We start from the raw sequence: 19,852 nt of genomic DNA, 5'->3' as shown, positions 1-19,852 counted from the left end.
TCCCCCCCATCCTTTGTCAGAACCATTTATGCTGTGTTCAAGAACTCCAGGGATGAGACCATATCAAGGAAAATATAGGTTACTCTTCGTATGTGGTCTCTTCCTCATGAAATCCGAGAGACTCCCCTTTGCTCAACATTCCCTTCTGTAAGAGAGAACCGGCCACACTGGACATCTCTAAACCCTTTCATTCTGGAGCTATTCTGAGTTCCACATGATCTACACTGCACCCCCGGGGAAAGCAACACATAAAGCAGGTTGGGAGACCAGAGGCAATACAGCCGTTCTAATGCTTTCCTCTGTCAGTCATCCCAAGAGATACCCATTTTGGATGGAACCAGGAGAAAAATATAGCCTGTTTCATATGACCATTACCCTAGGCACCCCACTGTCTTGATCTTCAGGCTCAGGTCATCCTATCCCCGGTCCCTTACAGTGCCCTGGCATAGAAAGCCCCCCGCTAGGTGGGTTAGCTGGGATAGCAGATAGCTGGGAGTCTAGCTCAATGGTAGAGTGCTCACCTATTGTGTGCGAGGCCCCAGGCTCCATACCCTCCCACCACCACAAAAATAAACCACACATACTCCTAGCTTGTTTTCAGGGTGATCAGGGCAAGGGTCCTTGGGCTCTAGAACCTAGGCTCTGCATCAGAACTCTAAACTTCATGTTCTACCTTCATTCATTCTCACTAGGACCCCACTCTCTGAGCTTCATTCCGCCATCTGTGAATGGGGACAGTAGTATTCATCTCACTGTATCTTACTACACTTCACTAACCTCCTCTCGAGGTAGTGAACTACTGGGTGCCAGCCATGCAGGAACGAGGATCCCGCCACTCAGCCCGGAGGCACAGAGTGCCCCTGAGGTGCTGCTAGACCTTAGAGACTGAGCTCCTAAAGGCTGCATTCATGTCTCTTGTGGTCAATTTGGGGGCTGAAATAAACAAAACCCAGTAAATAATACTGTAACCAACGAAGGAAAACTAGGTGCTGGGTGTGTCAAAAGAGGCGAGAAGGCTGGAAAGTAGATGATCAGGGCTTTTGTTGTTTGATGAGATTTCTCTCTGATGAGGATTTAAAGAAATCTAAGTGCAGTGAAAAGGGAAGCCTGCGGACACTGAGGCCAGGCAGGAGAGCCAAGACCTGTGATTTCATGATTTTGTTTTGAGACCTAGGTCTCCGTATTCTACCTTTGTCTATTTGTTTTCTGAGACTGGGTGGTTTTGTGCACTGTGTATTCAGATGCTGATCACTGTGCGCGGAGATCTGGTTACAGTCCTGATGTTAGTGCTATCATTATTACCGCACCTCCCGTCTCAACGCTGTGTAAGAATTGTTCTCCATCACCCCTGATTGGCTAACAAAGAGCGATCAGCCAATAGCTGGGGAGGAGAGTTAAAGCAGGACTTCTGATCCCAATGAGGGGGTCCTAGGTGGAGAGGAGCCAGGAGAGGGTCACCCTTGAGGACACGGGTGAAGAAGGAAGCCTGGACATGACCAAGATGTCAGGTCATGGGACATGTGGCTGGAAAACAGGCCAGGCGCGCATGCGCTTGGGTGAGAATCTGTAGCTGAGGATGACCTTGAGTCTTTGATCCTACTGTGTCAACCTCCAGTGTAGGCACACAGGGATTTGGTGACACACCCACACTTGGTTTACGCTATACTGGTTGCAGAGCCAAGGGCTTTCCCAGGGCTCACTCTACCGACTGAGCTGCACCCTTAGCCCTGGAATCCCTTTTGTGATGAGATCAAAGTCAAGTCAGTGAACTTCCAGACAGATTCCTGGTCACTAGTGTTCAGATAGGGACAGTTTTGGGATAGGAAAGAGGAGCGCCAAGATACATGGAGGAGTTGGGGACATCCTATCTCTCCTGGCAGAGTAAATGTTCCTTCTGATATGAAGCAAAGCTGGTACCCTCCCTGTTGGACCAAGGTCTTTCTTTGACTGAAGAAGCACAGTGGGAGGTGCCTAGAGTGGGGGAGGCTACACCTCCCCTGTGTTTCCCTTCCTGAGGCCCCAGGTAATGTATATCTATCGCCGAGATTAATTAGTGCCTCTACTTCCCCTTCTCCTCCTACAAAAAAAAAGGGGGGGGGTTGGGGATTTAGCTCAGTGGTAGAGCACTTCAAGTGCAAGGCCCTGGGTTCGGTCCCCAGCTCCGAAAAAAAGAAAAAAAAGTGTGTGTGTGTGTGTGTGTGTGTGTGTGTGTGTGTGTGTGTAACTACTAAAACTGGCTCCAACCAATTGTATTACTATATTTCTATTGATATTAAAAATTGCTAAGATACAACTAAAAGCCCCACGAGGGCTTGGGGAGGTGACGTGTCGGCTGCACAAGTATGAAGACCTAAATTTGGATCCTCCATACTCACATCAAGGAGAGGCACAGCTCTGCATCTGTCACTTCAGTGTTGAGGGGGCGGAGAGGAGACAGGAATGTCCCCAAGAATGCCTGGAGTTTTCCAGCCGGCCAGTCTGACTGATGGGTGGAGCCTGGGTTCAGTGGGAAGGCTGTCTGAAATAATATCCTTGAGAGTGAGAGAGCATGCCTACCAGTGGTCCCTGCCTTCCACTTGAACATGTGCTCCTCGTGAGTGTGCACACACACAAAGCTCTACAGCACACTCAGACTTCCAGCTGCCGTAAAGAAACTTCAACTCCATCGACACCTTCTTAGGAACAACCAGAGATTTGGGTCAATTCTTCTCAGCTAGATTGCACAAGGAAAAAAAAATCAGTCAACAACATTCGTGGTGTTTTATGTTTTGTTTATGTGCTTATGTTCTTATAAGAACCCATGGTTAAAAAAAATGTTTATTTAGTGAAAGACCCCAGCTTAGCAGCAGTAACGCCATTTTGCAAGGCTATATTTAAGATGACTGGTTCAGAGAAAGGTTAGAACACTGAGTACACAGCGGCTGCCAAACAAGATGTGTTTGGTTGAAGGCCTGGCAACAGGAGGACTGCCGTTGAGCACCTGACAATGAGAAAAGCCCCGGGAGAGGTCCCACACCCTGGTGGGGGGCCCGAGTCAGCCGTTATGTTCCAAGAAGGTAGCTAAGAAACTTGCCCCCGGGCTAAACTCTTGGGGGGCCGAGTCAGCCGTTATGTTTCAACGAAGGTAACTAAGAAACTTGCCCCCGGGCTGAACCCTTGGGGGGCCGAGTCAGCCGTTATGTTTCTGGAAGGTAGCTAGGAAACTTGCCCCCGGGCTAAACCCTTGCCATATTAAAATCCACCAATTATATCCCTGTAACCATGCATCTGCTTCTGTATGCTTGCTTCTGCTCCCCAAAATCCTATAAAAGCCCATCCTTGGTTCCGTGGGGCGCGCCAGTCCCCCGAGTGACTGAAGCGCCCGCAGGTGCCTGTGCCTGTGTATCCCGACAATAAACCAAATCCTCTTGCTGATTACATCCTGTGGTGTCTCGGTCTGGTCTTTGGAGTTGGAGGGTCTCCATCCCGAGGGAAAGTTCTCCCTGAGAGCTTTTCATTAGTACAAGCACAGGTCAGGATCCATCCAGGAGCGGTCAAGTCATTCCCCGTTCAGAGTTTGAAAGTGTAGACCTATGCCCTTGGATTGGGAGAGACTATGAAAGAAAGACCAACACCCCCCCCCCCACACACACACACACATTTCTTTTTTTCCTGTGCAGGCTTCCTTACAGTGTGAGGAATAGATCACACTCTTAGGCTGCTTCTTCATTCATCAAACACAGCAGAGTCTCTTCATCCACTCCACTTTGCTTCTTTTACATTCAAGATTTGGAAGCATTGCTAATGGCAACCATGAAGGAGGCAGCCGTGTACGTAGTAGCTTTTAGCTGGTTGGTTGGTTTGGGTCTAGGTTTTGGTTTTGTGGGAAAGATCCAAAAATGAAGTTGAGCAGTAAAAAGCCATCTCTCTCTCTCTCTCTCTCTCTCTCTCTCTCTCTCTCTCTCTCTCTCTCTCACACACACACACACACACACACACACACACACACACACACACGGTGTTTTTGTTCTACTTGATGTTGTTCTGAAGCTTCCCCTCCAAAGAGAAGGCGACTGCGGGTTTCCTTAAATGGAGTTTAACTTGTAAACACGTGCAATTTGTGTATGTGTGTAGATTCTGGAATGATTCCATGTTGCTTGTGGAACACATGCACACTATGGACGAGAACTTAACTTTATGGAATGGGAAGTATCATGGTCCTAGTGTAAGCCTTTTATCCCCATAAATGCATCATTGGTCTTTAAAAATATCCAAGTACATGTATGTGAAACAATTTAAATGGGTGAAGATGTTAGTGGAAAGTTTGACAGACTGTATCACGTGAATGCAGATTTACCTCAACACCAGGAAATTATGTTAGACTGGGAGAGGGAAGTTTGTTCTTGTCTCAAATAAAAGACTAGATGGCCCTAAGTTCTGTGTGGTTTCAGGTGTTTAAAAAGTTAGGATTTGTTCGTAAAAGTTTGGGAGACGATGCCTCTGGATTGATTGTTGATGTCTGCACTGCAGCAAGTTTGTGTAGATCCCAAACACTGCCAGGAAAACTGAGTTGAGGTTTGTCACCTCCACTTAAAAATTAGCACTTACATACTTTAAAACTATCAAAGTAGATTGGTTTGATCAGTAACCACTGCTTGATCCTTACAGTTAAGTTTTGTAGTGAATGGTATTGTTTTTCTCAAATAGGTTAATGTGTTTCTACGACTTATTTGTGAGAATAATCATTTTATCACTTTTAAGAAACAGAATAAAGGGGTTGGGGATTTAGCTCAGTGGTAGAGCGCTTGCCTAGGAAGCGCAAGGCCCTGGGTTCGGTTCCCAGCTCCGGAAAAAAAAGAACCAAAAAAAAAAAAAAAGAAAAAGAAACAGAGTAAAGCAAATGTCCATGTGTCAGTCACTTCAAAATTTATATCAAGTAAATAAAATAAAATTATATAAATAATATAAATAAACGACTGGAGAGATGTCTCAGTGGTTAGAGCACTGACTGCTCTTCCAGAGGTCCTGAGTTCAGTTCTCAGCAACCACATGGTGGCTCACAACCATCTGTAATGGGATCAGATGCCCTCTTCTGGTGTGTCTGAAGAGAGCTACATTGTACTCATATAAATAAAATAAATAAATCTTTAAGAAAAGAATGATTTAAAAAATAATAAAAATAAAAGTGTGTGTGTATGAGATGTATATGGACATGTTGCCTGCATGTATGTCTGTGTGCCATGTTCATGTCTGACACTAAGAAGGGCCCTAGTTTATGTTTAGAGGACTTGAGATGATTTTTTTTTTTTTGGTTCTTTTTTTTCGGAGCTGGGGACTGAACCCAGGGTCTTGCACTTCCTAGGCAAGCACTCTACTACTGAGCTAAATCCCCAGCCCCGTTGAGATGATTTTTTAACCGTTTGTTGTACCTTTCTTCCGAATAATTTGTTTCTATAGCTATCACCGCAGGAGCAGCCACTTCTAATTTTAAGAAACATTGTTTTTTTTTAATGTCTAAATTAATATGACTCATCTGTAGATAATAATTTGATCTTTTTTATCCTTATAATATTATACAAGATTTTAGGTTGGGGAGATAAATGCAAAGTTATATTATAAAAGAAATGTTACGGGTTGGGGATTTAGCTCAGTGATAGAGCGCTTGCCTAGCAAGCGCAAGGCCCTGGGTTCGGTCCCCAGCTCCGGAAAAAAAAAAAAAAAAAAAAGAAATGTTACTATACTATAGTGTTTCCCCTTAACAAAACTGTCTTTCATGTGTCAGATATAAGTGAGGGTAGAATAAAATGTCAGACCTGTGAGAAACTGAGCATCTCTAGGTTTTGCGGAGATGGAAACTGCTTTAAACACTCATTACGTCTTTGTTAGGTCTTCTCCCCCTAGTTAGCCTGTGTGTGAGGGGAGGTGGGGAAGCGGTGTGTGCTGCTGTGCACATGTGGAGGTCAGAAGACAACTTGACGTGGTTGGTTCTCCTCTTCACCTCAGGTCCTGGGATCAAACTCGGCATCATCAGGCTTGGTGGCAAGCACTCGCCCCTCGAGGTCCTCACCTGCCCTATTCCTTATTTTATAATTAAAAGGGAAATGAACTCCAATAGGCGTCTCTTTGTAATATTACACATCTAATGTTCATTGACAAAACATGACTGTTGTCCAATGTTGTAAATGCCAGAGAACTGTACTATGGGACATCATAAATACTAATCAAGGGATACGGAGTGGAGTGCTTCGAGCTGACTCCGGAAAAAAAAAAAAAAAAAAAAAGGTGCTTGTTGTCCAAGCCTCGTGGCCTGGATTTGAACCCTGGAACCTCTGTAAAGGACAGAAGCTGTCCTCTGATGGCCACATGCATGCTGTGGCATGTGCACCCCCACACACACACATCAGATGCACACAATAATAAAGTAGAGACTAGAAGGATGGCTCGGAGCTTACAAGGAGACTGAGTGTTCTTCCAGAGGACCTGAGTTCTGCTCCCAGCACCCATATCAGATGACTCACAACTGCCTGGAACTCTGGTACATATATATGTGTGTGTGTGTGTGTGTGTGTGTGTGTGTGTGTGTGTGTGTGTGTTTTGTTTTTCAAGACAGAGTTTCTCTGTGTTGACCAGTCTGGCCTTGAGCTCAGAAAATCCACCTGCCTCTGCCTACCCCTCCTGATAAAAGTAGTGGGCCACCACCCCAGGCTGATATTTGACCTCTCAAGGCACAAAATGGGTTGCTTGTCCAACCAGGGAACTGAAGGTTCCCTGGAGTTTAGTTGGGGTGGGGGAAAGGAAGGTATACACTTGCTAAACACTTTGTGAGGCCAACAGTGGAGATCTTGAATGCTGGGAGCCAAGGTTGCCTTGGGCAATGTTGACCTTCTGTAGCCATTTATCTCCAGCCTCTGATGTGACCTGATGTCCTCGTGACTATTGTTAGGTTCCCCTGGAGTGGAAAAACAGACCTCTACATCCCACCAGTTCAAAGATAACATCTGAGGCCTACAGCAGAGGCTCCCCGGGTTTGTTGGAATCTCTCTACCTGATGCTCCCACCGATGCATTTGGAAGGTCCCTTAATGTATAGTTTTCACGAAACTGTTACCTTGGATCATGGTGTTTGAGATAACCTGAATCCATTTCTTAGACGTCAGCATTCATATTTGGATCCAGAATAAAGGATTTCTTTTTCCCTCGAAGGTGAGAGATGTTGTGTGTGTGTGTGTGTGCACTCGCCAAACACTTGTGCTTGTGAATGCGAATGCAGGTGTCCCAGAGTCCAGTCCAAAAGGTGAGTGTTTGACTCTTTGTTGCTGAAGTTATAGGTGTTCGTGAGCTGCAGAATCAGCTGGGAACTGAATTAGAATCTTCTAGAAAAATAATAAGTGCTCATAGCTAACTGTCAAGTTCTCTTTCCGGCCTCAGATGTGGTTTTATTTTATTTTGTTTAGTTTAGTTTTGTTTTGTTTTGTTTTTGCATTGACACTGATAGGAGAAAAAACAGTTCGGTTGGGTTTATTTCTCTTAGTTCTAATAGGTCCATAAGGAAAGTGATCAGAAAAAAAAAATCACTGGGATGTGAGGAGCTGATATCTACCTAGAATGACATTAACTCAGTCCCAGTACTGAAATCTGCATCCAGCTGTTTCTGGAAGTCTCAGTCTGCCTTGATCCTAGCTCAACTTATAGCACTAGGGTAAGCAGAACTCTTCAGACCCTCACCGTAACTATGGCTTGGGTTATCAAGGCAATAAATCCGATGGCATCAGTCCTTGCTGTCCCACCCAACAACGCTTACACCCGGAAAGTCCTATCTAAATCCCTTCCACGGGCATCAGCCAGCCCTTCCATTCGGCCATAGAGCACCATGCTATGGCTGGTTTTGTGTGAACTTGACACAAGCTGGAGTTATCACAGAGAAAGGAGTCTCCGTTGAGGAAATGCCTCCACAAGATCCAGCTGTAAGGCATTTTCTCAATTAATGATCAAGTGGGGAGGGCCCATTGTGCCATTAGGCAGGGTACCACCCTGGACTGGTGGTCTTGGGTTCTATAAGAAAGCAAGCTAAGCAAGCCAGGGGAAGCAAGCCAGTAAGCATGTCTCTGGGGCCTTTGCATCAGCTCCTGCCTCTGAGTTCCTGTCCTGTGTGAGTTTCTGCACTGACTTCCTTTGGTGATGAACAGCAATGTGGAAGTGTAAGCTGAATAAACCCTTTCCTCCCCAACTTGCTTCTTGGTCGTGATGTTATGTGCAGGAATAGAGACCCATGAGATACCACAGCATCAAGATACTGTGAGAAAGTCCTCACCACAGTCTATCACTGAGGGAAGCAAACAGGGCAGGAACCAAGATGCAGGAACAGAAGCAGAAACCAAGGAGGGGCGCTGCTTATTGGCTTGATCCTATGGAGCTCAGCCTGGGTTTTTTAATAAATCCTAAACCTTTCTGCCCAACAGTGGCACCACTCACAGTGGGCTGGGCCTTCCCACATCCATCACTAATCAAGAAAATACCCCTACAGGCTTGATTACAGGCCAAAAAATTTTTAAATGTATCCTAGGCTGTGGCTGTCTTGGATCTCCCTATGTTAGACTAGGTTGGCCTTGAACTCACGAAGACCTGCCGGCTTCTCCTGAAGTGCTGGGATTAAAGGCATGTGCTACCACATCCAGCCTATAGGCCAACATTATGGAGACGTTTTCTCAGTGGAGGCTTCCTCGTTCATGACCCTAGCGTGTATGAAGTTGACAAAATAACTTACCAGCACTGTTGACTCCACTTCATGGGCAGAAGACCTATGCGGTCACAAAAGCCTAGTGCTTAGGTGGTCTCTGCTCTTGGGTTAATGCTCTTGTGATTTATTTAAAATACTAATGTTCATGTCCACACAACACTCCTCTGCCAGGGTGTGTCCTGGGGAGGAGGGGATCCCCTCCATCCCTTGCCATGTGAGACAGTCCAGGGAGCTGGACCTAGGTCATGAGAATGGGTGAGCTGGCCCTACCCCTGGCTGGCTGAAGCTCTGGAGAGAGCAGAGAGAGAGCGGCTTTGCACCTGGGCAGCACAGTAGAGCTGGCCTTGGTGGAGGGGCATAGGTGAGCCATACCAGGAGTGTGAGAGCTACTGGAGACCCTCCGGCTACCTCCCCCTCCTCCCTCACAGCCTGCTCTAGCTGGGAGAGCTGGCCCTTTGGGGGGGAGAGCAGGAAAGCTAGCCCCGCCCCCACTATGACAGGTCCTACATCTATTCTGAGTCCTACATCTGTCCTAGGCTACACAGTGGAGCTGGCCCTGATGGTGAAGGCACTGTTAAGCCAGCCCCTCACAGGCTGCAGCACTTGGGAGAGTGGGTCCCACACCTTAACTGGGCAGCACAGTTGAACTAGCGCTGGAGGAGTGGGTTTGGATGAGCCAGGAGGGCATGAGAACTGACCCAGCCTCCTGCTGATGGCTGTACTGGGTGGCCTTCTCTGAGCAGTGCTAGAGAGCCTGCTTTGGTGGTGTAGATAAGGGAGAGCCAGCCTCAGCCCAGATCCAGGGCTCTGAATTGACCCAAGAATCTATGTAATCTGCAAAGGGTTTTAGACACATAAAAGGGCCAGTTCCGCTGTTCCAAAGTTGCAGGATCTCTATGACACCAGGCAACAGCAGTCCTGATGAGGATCCAAGATTGATGGTGTCACAGAAGCCAGAGATCTTGAACCAGACCAATGACTCCTTGCAATGACTATTTGCAAGTGAAGATGTGTGGACAGAGGGATATACTGTGGGACACACTGTGACACACTACAGCTTCCACGATGAGATAGATGTTTTCTATGCTTTGGTTATTGTTTGTGTATGTGTGTTTTATGGGGTGGGGGAGGGTTACAAGGTTGAGGGGACAGGGATAGGAGCAGTACTGGGGTGCATGATATGAAACTCACAAAGAGTCAATTTAAAAGTTTTAAATAGGGCTGGAGAGATGACTCAGCGGTTAAGAGCACTGACTGCTCTTCCAGAGGTCCTGAGTTCAGTTCCCAGCAACCACATGGTAGCTCACAGCCATCTATAAAGAGATCTGATGCCCTCATCTAGTGTATCTGAGACAGTTACAATGCACTTATATATAATGAGTAGATAAATCTTTAAAAAAAAGTTTTAAATAAAGTAACCAGTGGATGTAAGTAAAATGTTGCAGTTATCTTAGCAATACTGTAGCAAATTAACTAAGGGAGCTCTAGTTAACAGCTGGTCCATTCAAAAGTGCAGATAGACAACATGGGCCTGGAAGTGGAGGGCCAGTCTGATGGGTTGGAGCCTCACCCTCTGGTACTGGATGTTACTAAAGGTCAGAACTGAATCGGATTGCTTGAAATCAGTATGGGTGATGAAACTCCCACACATCTGGTGTCAGCCTGTTGTGAGAGTAGAAAAGGAAGAACCTGTTCCCCACAGTCTCAGGACAGGTTAGGAGATTAATTCACATTAGTTGGATATTCAGTTAAGCAGACCAGTCACTTGATTACGGTTATATGAGGTCCAGAACCTAGCATTAACCATCAACAGAACAGCCAGAAGATTATCTCCTGCTGAACATCCGTGCCCCAGGGGCTTGGCACAAAAAGTCAGAGCAGCTTATCTTTGGGCCTCTGTTAGCCCTGAGAAGCCAGGAAAGAGTGTGAGATGTTGGGAAGCCATGACTACCGAAGTTCCTGGTGTGGCTGAGAGGCCTCTCTGTCTCACAGCCTTGGGCTATGCTTCTGGTCAGTCCCATTTCCTTTCTTGGTCTGACCTCTGGACAGAGGATCTCAGGGACCAGACAGGGCACAGAGCCTGGGGAATGCTTCTGGGTTGGAGTTGGAGCTGCAGTGACCTGAAGAGTCAGAGTCCATGCAACTCTTGATAGTGACGTCCAAAAGGAATGAGAACCAGCTACAGATATCCACAGTTTTCAAGCCAGGCTTCTAGATTTCTAAATAATAATTCTGTTGTTTTTTTTTTGGGGGGGGGGGCGCTTGGTTATTTTTGTTTGTATCTGTCTTTATTTTTAGTTGTTGTTGTTGTTTTGTTTTTGAGACAGGGTCTTACTATGTTGCCCTGGCTATCTTTGAACTCACTATGTAGACTGCCCGGGCTGGCCTCAAACTCACAGAGATGTGCCTGCCTCATAGAGACAGTCCTTAGTGCTGAAATTAAGGGCGTGTGTCACCATACCTGACTTGGATTTTCTTTTCTTTCTTTCTTCCTTCCTTCCTTTCTTTCCTTTTTTTTTTTTTTTTGGCTTAGACAAGGTCATGCTATAAAGACCAGGCTGGTTTTGAACTCATGATCCTCTTGCCTTGGCCTCCAATGTGCTGGGAGGAATGGTATGTGTCACTCTTCCCTGCTTTTTGTTTTTAAAGATTTATTTATTATATATGAGTACACTGCAGCTGTCTTCAGACACACCAGAAGAGGGCATCAGATCTCATTACAGATGGTTGTGAGCCACCATGTGGTTGCTGGGATTTGAACTCAGGACATCTAGAAGAGCAGTCAGTGCTCTTAACCACTGAGCCGTCTCTCCAGCCCCCTTCTCTGCTTTTTAATTGCCTTTTGGTGGGGGGTTGTTTTGTTTTTTCTTCACTCAGGTCTCACTCTTAGGCCAGGCTGACCTCAAACACTTGGACTCTGGAGGCCCTTCTGCCTCGGGCTCCTGAAGACCTAGGCAATGCCTTCTTACTTTCAATGTCTTTATCCACCCCTCCCTACTTCTTTCTTCTCAGTTGTTCTTTTCAAAATGCAAGTGCAGAAGGACTTCTACTTACAAGTCCTGCATCAAAGAACTGGGAGAGGACACCAAGGACAATAGAATCTGTCAGAACTGGGGGACAACACAAGTTCCGATGGAGTCACTGACTGCAGAGGCCAAAGGACGCGGTAACTGCTTTTGTAGCATGTTAGAGCGTCAGAAGACCATAGGCTCTTGCTTTTCAATGGCTGCCTTTCCCAGTTCCCTAATTATATCTTTCTTACAATTCTCCGAGGGAAGTCTGTCAGGTCCCACGGGCACCTCAGCTGTCTAGTGTCTTGAAAAGCAGCTGCTTCTGGAATGTGGGATGTGTGCAGCTTATCTACTTGGTGTAGGCCGGCAAGACTTGCAGCCCAGTGGCTCTAAAGGAGACACAGACATCAAAAGTATCCATGATGATTAACAGGGCTTGAGTCTGGTTTTTGTTTTGGTCAGCATTTCTGGCTGACACCCTTCCAGGTGCAACCTTGTCCTGTAACTTGGGACTAGGGAGTGTTCAGGAAGGGAGGTTTTCCTAGCTGACTTCTTCAGTGGGCAGTCAATCTCTAAAAGATAGACTTCAAAAGGCAGCTAATCTGAGAGAGAGAGAGAGAGAGAGAGAGAGAGAGAGAGAGAGAGAGAGAGAGAGCACGCTCAAGAAGAAATTTCTGAAAACTGGGTCTTGGGAGGGACAGGAGGTTTTTGTGTATTTTCAGAAGGAACCAGACTCGCACCATCTTGCCTCACTGATGAGGAAGAATACTCTCAGGGTCATGGAGGTCAGTGTAATGCTGGAGTCACGCTGGGAGCTGGGAGCTAGGGCTCTGTCCACAAAGAACTTTGGTTCTAGCGGCCAAATTGGAGGAAGATTTGCTGCAAAGACTGGAGGTCCTTTTATGAAAGTCCCGAGGCAGTAGAGCTGTGGAACTGCTTGCCTGTAGCCTCCCTTCATGAAAACACCATTCCACTCCCTGAGAAGTCTCACCTGCCTGCTCTGTATGGCACTGACCCAGTTCCTAGGGGTCATCTCAGGACACTATAGGAATTTGATTTGGGGAATCTGGTTTGTGTGCTCTCTCTCTCTCTCTCTCTCTCTCTCTCTCTCTCTCTCTCTCTCTGTCTTTCTCTTTCTTTCTTTCTTTCTTTCTTTCTTTCTTTCTTTCTTTCTTTCTTTTTTTTGAGCTGAGGACTGAACCCAGGGCCTTGCGCTTGCTATCCCCAACCCCCTCTCTCGTCTTTCTGTGTCTGTCTGCTGTCTGTCTATCTCTCTCTGTCTCTCTGTCTCTCTGTCTCTCTCTGTCTCTCTCTGTCTCTGTCTCTCTCTCTCTCTCTCTCTCTGTGTGTGTGTGTGTGTGTGTGTGTGTGTGTGCGCGTATGCTTATTCTCAGTCCCCTCCCTTCTCACCTCTCTCTATATATTACATTTTATTCTATGTGTATGGGTGTTTTGCCTGCACATATGTCAGCACACCACATGTGTGCCTGATGCCTAGGGAAGCCAGTAGAGGGCATCAGGTCCCCTGGAACTGGAGTTACAGATGCTTGTGAGCCACCACGTAGGTGCTAGGAACCAAGCCTGTATGACCAACAGCAAGTCCTCTTACACACTGAGTCATCTCTCCATCCCCTCCCTTCCCTTCTTTTTTTTTTTTTTTTTTTTGGTTCTTTTTTTCGGAGCTGGGGACCGAACCCAGGGCCTTGCGCTTCCTAGGCAAGCACTCTACCACTGAGCTAAATCCCCAACCCCCCTTTCCTTCTTTAGAAGGAATCTCAGCCCCTAGTTGTGCAGAGAGAGCTCTCAGGACAGGAGAGTCTGGCAGGAGTCAGAGTGAAGTGCCTTTCCCCCTGCTGAGTGGTAGAGTTGAGCAATAGGAATTCATTATTTGTGTGATCCTCAGTGAGTGCAGAGTCCCTTTGATGAGACCTGCTTCTAGCCATGAAGGCCTGCGAGCCAAACTCCCAGAGGGTCCTACCATAGACCCCCCTGTGGTCTTTGCCTTGAGTCTTTTCCCCAGGCACGCAGTTCAAGCAGGGGAAGGCTGGGGAGTTGTGGAGGGGTGAAGTTAGGAGAGGCAGCTTGGGCTCTGCTTTTTCTGGACATTTGGTCCCTGCCAAACCTCTATTATTTCAGAGGGGTGGGCATGTGTCCCAGGGCTCCCTCTCCCCCTGGAATGATTATTAGGGACATAAGAGGACACTCATATGGGGAGACCAACGTCAGTAGTGAGCTGACTGAGATCAGAATTTGAACCGCAGGTCTGGAGGCCTGGCAGCCAGTGACTGCTGGGTCCTGGTAAGTGATCTGCAGTTGCCTTTCACCCTAAGAAGGCTGGGCTGCCTCAGGAATGGTTTCACCAGGAGTGAGAAGAAATGGTAAAGGCGATAAGTTATTCTCCACGGGTAAAGTGAGCCAATTCAAGGCAGATTAAAGTATATAAAGGCCGGTTTATTGGGAACAAGACCAAAGCCAGAGAAGTCACCTAGGGGAGGGAGACAGAGAAGAGGGGGGAGAGAAAGAATATGAATGTACACTAGGAAAGAGAAAATGCAGAGGGGTGGGGTGGGAGGGTCCCAAATGTCTGGATTATGTAGGGATGAGCTTGTGGGGGAGGGGAAGCCCAGCTGGAAAGTTCGGGGCAGAGGGTGGGGTATGCCATCCTTGGTGCTCCATAGCAGGAAGGGACTGAGGTTTTCTGGGAGAACCTGGAAGCCAGGTAGACTTTTGGTATGTTAAATATGCACCTCAGGTGTTCTGCCTGGGTCTCAATCCCTGCAAAAGAAACGAGGAGAGCAAACTAAACAAGAGGTGGTGCCTGTGTGAGGAGATGGCAGTGGTTAGCTTGACTGAAGCCTTCTTCATACAGCCTGTACATGTATTGGGATTTCCCAGCACCCTTATCTCAAAGGGGAAAAAAGAGACCACTTGTCTGTCTGTGTCCAGACTTCCTCCACCCATAACTTCCAGTTCTTCAGCCCTTTAGGGCCAGCGGGTTCCAGTTCCAAAAAGAATGAAGTCCCTGTATTAAAAAAATTATCTAGACCGAAACATGGCAGAAGTTGGGTCCAAGTCAGTGCTGTTCGCGTGTCTCGGTAACATTTGCCCGTCACCCATTGCAGATAATCGGGCCATCGACAGACAGCAGCGCTGTTTCCGACTGGAACGACTGGAACGTGGGCCGGCCCCCAGACCCAAGAGCTGTCAGCTGCCTAAGAATCATGGCGTTAGCACAGCCCATAAGGCAAGACAGATTACAAGAGAAGACTTTGCCACATAGGTTCTATACTGTGTCTGGATGAAAGCAGTCTGAGAGATTTGAATAGAAAAAGTAGTCAAGTTAAAAACTGCAAAGCTGGGGCTGGGGATTTAGCTCAGTGGTAGAGCGCTTACCTAGGAAGCACAAGGCCCTGGGTTCGGTCCCCAGCTCCGAAAAAAAGAACCAAAAAAAAAAAAAAAAAAACAAAAAACAAAAAACTGCAAAGCTAACCTTGAGCTACTTGGGAGCTATGGTCCACAGACACAGCTGAGGTTTCCTATTACGTAAGTACATTTCAGGTTTGGAGCCTCCGTTAAGATGGGCAGGATGCATTCAGTTGTATTACATGACAGGTTTGGGTCTTATGAGGATACTGTCCATCATAAACCATTGCTAGTTTTTCTTTTCATGTCCTCGCAGGGCAACGACTCTGACTTCGAGGTGGTGTGCCAGGAGCGCCTTAGATGCTGCAAGGCCTTCCTGGAGGAGACTCACTAACTGGTCCTAACCAGCACCACTGAGTGACTCACTCATCAGTGCTGTCCCCAAAGGTGCTGGCCGTCCTCAGTCCCAGACCCCACCTCTCTTTTCAGCTTAATACTGGATATCTTTAAAAATAGCTGTAGGTGGAAACCAGGCATATATTCAGAAGGATAGAAACATTTGAGTCAGACAATTTGAGGTGTGGCTAAGCATTTTTAGACAAACTAAATCTCTGACCTTGTTGTAATAATGGAAGAGTGAAACACGCAACTATGGAACAGAAGAAAACCCAATAATGACCTACAAGGTCCAGGTCAGCCTCTGAGCCCAGCAAGCCTGAGGAGCTCGGTCTAACCAGAGTGTGTGCATGGCCAGCACCCAGTGTGTTGTTTGCTTGCCTTATACCTCTCTATTCTAGTCTCTTATTGTGATAATACCTCCGTCCAGGCAGCCTTCTCTTTAACACTGCAAGAGTTCAAACCCGGACACACCGAGGGGATTCGGGTATTTAAGAGGAGAAGCCGGATGTGACAATGGGCCTGGAACTCCAGCAAGCCATCCTGGACTATATGGTGACACCTGTGTGAAAGACAAATAAACACTAACAGGCAGGAGCAGCAGATTGGTAAACACCTTTAACCTTACTCAGGTTTGTCTAGTTTCTCGACCTTTGTTCTTCTTTGAGCCACTTCCTTAAAAAAAAAAAAAAAAGTGTGCTTAAATAGTGGTGTGCGTTTGCAAATGTTCTCTCATCAGCATTTTACAAAGTTACAGGCAAGCATGAGTGATTTTAGTGTATTTTCAGAAAAGGGGGGGTTGGGGATTTAGCTCAGTGGTAGAGCGCTTGCCTAGCAACCACAAGGCCCTGGGTTCAGTCCCCAGCTCCGAAAAAAAGAAAAAAGAAAAAAAAATGAAGAAAAAAAAAAGAAAAGAAAAGAAGAGGGACCTCAAATTTATATTGATATATGTCAGAAAGGATGGTGAATTAAACCGGAACGCTATCAAATAAAACTAAAAATACAAAAAAAAAAAATTTAAGAAGCACCTCTCTAAGAACAAATGAGAAGATGGGAAAGAAATTCCTGACCAAGTCTCTGTGACGTTAGAAAAGGCTTCTAACACTCACATAAGAGACTTGGTCTCCAACCTCACAATTTGACTTTTGTTTTTAAGATTTATTTATTTATTTCATGGAGTACATTGTCGCTGTCTTCAGACACACCAGAAGAAGGCATCCGATCCCATTACAGATGGTTGTGAGCCACCATGTGGTTGCTGGGATTTGAACTCAGGACCTCTGGAAGAGCAGTCAGTGCTCTTAACCACTGAGTCATCTCTCTAGCCCCAACAATTTGACTTTTAAAATCTCCTCTCCCTCCCTCTCTCTCTCTCTCTCTCTCTCTCTCTCTCTCTCTCTCTCTCTCTCTCTCTCTCTCTGTGTGTGTGTGTGTGTGTGTGTGTGTGTGTGTGTGTGTGTGTGTGTATTGAGGGAGGGAGGGAGGGTGACGTGTGCATGCAAGGATAACCTTGTGGAGTTATTTTCTTCCTCTGCCTTTGCACAGGTTCCAGGGATTAGACTCAGATCACCAGGTTTGTATGGTAGATTTACCCACTGAGCCAGCAGTTCTCAACCTGAGGGTCAATACCATCAGAAAACACATATTTCCGATGGTCTTAGGAATCTCTCAACCATAAACTTATCTTCATTGCTACTTCATAGCTGTTGTTTGCTACTGAGCGGTGGCTTGGTCCCCAGGACTGTCGGAAATATGTTTTCCTGTGGTTGAGGACTGCTGCTCCTGAGCCATCTGATCAAAGCCAAAATCTTCCGTTGACCCAGAAATAAATTCATCTTCGAGCTGAGGACGTCTTGTTTGCCTTTGTCAACAATGTCATCCTGCCCGCCAGTGTCACAATGAGTCACCTAGGTCACCATGACGCTTCTTTCAATGTGTGTCTTACTTTTCTACTTCTGTACGGAGTCACCATGGCCAGGACAACTTATTTTAAAAAAAGTATTTAATTTGAGAGCTTATGATTTCCGAAGGTTAGAGTTGTTTGTCTTCCCAATCTTGTCTGGGTTTATAAACCTGGCCTTTCCAAAACAACGAAGGAGGGAGAGAGAAGTCCAGGGGTAGAATTCCACATTCCCATCCTGATTTGGGCTCCTTACCTATTCCCACCCTTTGCAAACCTCAAAAGCCACATGATTTCTTGGATCGTGTGTGGAACAAAAAGGAATGGGGGTGAATTCCAAAGGTGGGGGTGAATTTTGGGGAAAAGGGGGAAGAGGAGACTAGGGGGGGGGGGGAGAGGAGAACTGAAGTTGGGATGTAATACCCAAAAGAAGAATACATTTTTTGAAAAGGAAAAATAAAAGAACGAAGGAATTTAGGGCTGGGTGGACTCAGTAGAGGAAGGGCCTGAGATAGGGGTTCTTGAGAACCTGACTTAGTGGGAGTGTGGAGAGAGCGGGGCAAGGCAGTGAGGAAAGTGACACAAATTGTACTCTAAGCCAGGTGTGGTGTGGTCCCCCTGCAATCCCAACACTCTAGGATTGAGACTGGCCCAGCAGGACCTCCATGTCAGGGTCAGCCTGGGCTGCAGCATAAGACTGTCTCAGAAGTTCAAAACCGAGCCACAAAAGCCCGTTCGCAGCTGGAGTCCGGTTCCCACCCGATCACAGGATCCCAGAGGCGCTTGAGACATACAAAGTCAGTGAGTACCTGTGTCCTTCTGAAATTGAGAAACTGCGTTACCACATCCACAATTAGTCTCTGGGATTGTATGATTAGTCTGATTTCCACATCAGACTGGATCTGTGGTTTTGAGGTGGCCCTGCCCTAGTATAAGGGCATCACTCAGATGTACCACACAACATACAAATCACCACAGACTACTGACTTAGACCTGGAGTCTTCCTGAGAACGCCAAGTCCATAAGCAGAAATTACGCAAGGGCGACCTCTATCTTCCGAAAGAGAAACTGCAGTTTCCCACTTCATGCGGAAGGAACACAGTGTCTGCCAGGCATTCTACATTAATTAGTGTCTCATTTTTCAAATGTCTTTACCTAAATGTCCCCAAACCCCGCCATAGCTCAGCAAAAGGAGGCTCAGAGAAGTGAATCAATTCCCTGAGTCCCTGAGATGCCTGGGAAAAAGGCATCTTTGGGAATCGACCCACGTCTGTTCTGTCCGAGGCCCAAGAAACTGTTGAACCCCACCAGGCCTTCTGCTGCTCAGTGTAATTAAGAGCAGAAGCATTGCCTCAAGCCCCGCCTCCCTTCAGACAAGCTGAATCGGAAATAGCCTTGAGCCCAGGTGGCTTTTTACTTAAGACTTGTTTGCATATTTGAGTGCAAGGGACAGTCTTAAGTCCAACATGCGGTGGGGATGAATACCCAGCGTGTATCTTCCTGAGACAAAACAGAAACGTCGCCTACTTTTTCTCATTTCCTTTTTTTTTTTTTCTCGGAGCTGGGGACCGAACCCAGGGCCTTGCGCTTGCTAGGCAAGCATTCTACCACTGAGCTAAATCCCCAACCCCTTCTCATTTCCTTTTATCTGTCCCATCCCGTGGTCGTCCCCGTCCCATCCCCCACCCCCACTCCTGTTCTGTTTCTCGTCAGTCCCAGCCCCCCACCCCACCCCCGTTGTCTCCCGTCCCTCCCACTCACAAGGGCTCTGTTTGGATGCAGGACACCTCCAGCCCTCAAGTATTGTCCTGGTGACTCACCTTTGTCCAGAGAGTTATGCAAATGAGGTCAGTGACTCTGTTCCTTTTAGATAAACAAGGCTGGGGAGGTGAAGACCTTGCCCAGGCCCCTAGTCCAGCAGGAACCGGACCCCTTGATGTGGATTGGCTGGGAGACGATAAGAAGGTTCTGAGGTCGGATATGCCGAGCCTGAATGGGGTCTGTGAGTTCCCGGCTTGCTCTGTGGGGTCAGAGGTCATGGAGCTGGCTGAGAGTGCACCCTGGTTCCTTGTTGACTTATACATGATAAGAATGCTGTCTGGCTCCACTGACGTGCCCTGTGTAACCCCAGCTAACTATTTAACTTCTCTTGCCGAGCCCTGGCTCCTTCAGAGCTGTGCACACAAATGCAGTTGATGCAACAAAGCTTTAGCAAAATGTGAGAACGCGAAGGAGGCTGGGCACCTGTCTCCCGTGGGGTCAGGCACCAGGCTGATGCCCGATCCGTGAGAAGACACTGCCCTGATGCCATGGAGCTTACGGTCTCGCGGGAAGACACTGATTAAGACGGGAGCGATTCTCCTATGAGGCATGGGTGGTTGAGTTGGGCAAGCAGGCATGAGAGTTACCATTCTGCCCTCTGTTAACGGGGAGAAAATTAATTCTTTAGAACATGGCTCCCGCGGGT

General features: G+C 47.0%; 1 long non-coding RNA gene and 1 pseudogene across 1 annotated transcript; one reads left to right on the top strand and one right to left on the bottom strand.

The window, feature by feature from the left end:
- Nucleotides 1-14,158: 14,158 nt before the first annotated feature.
- On the bottom strand, nt 14,159-19,711 carry LOC102548468 (uncharacterized). The gene is made up of 3 exons (XR_015643718.1): nt 19,206-19,711; nt 15,906-16,047; nt 14,159-14,501 (listed from the first exon to the last, which is right to left on the bottom strand). It is a non-coding gene; the product is annotated as an uncharacterized LOC102548468 (long non-coding RNA).
- On the top strand, nt 14,732-15,483 carry LOC147998781 (low molecular weight phosphotyrosine protein phosphatase-like; annotated as a pseudogene).
- Nucleotides 19,712-19,852: the final 141 nt, after the last annotated feature.

Source organism: Rattus norvegicus, chromosome 19, assembly GCF_021556685.1.
Source record: "Rattus norvegicus strain SHRSP/BbbUtx chromosome 19, alternate assembly SHRSP_T2T, whole genome shotgun sequence".
NCBI lineage: Eukaryota > Metazoa > Chordata > Mammalia > Rodentia > Muridae > Rattus > Rattus norvegicus.
The sequence above is the reverse complement of the archived record's forward strand: the minus strand, read 5'-3'. Positions and strand labels throughout refer to the sequence as shown.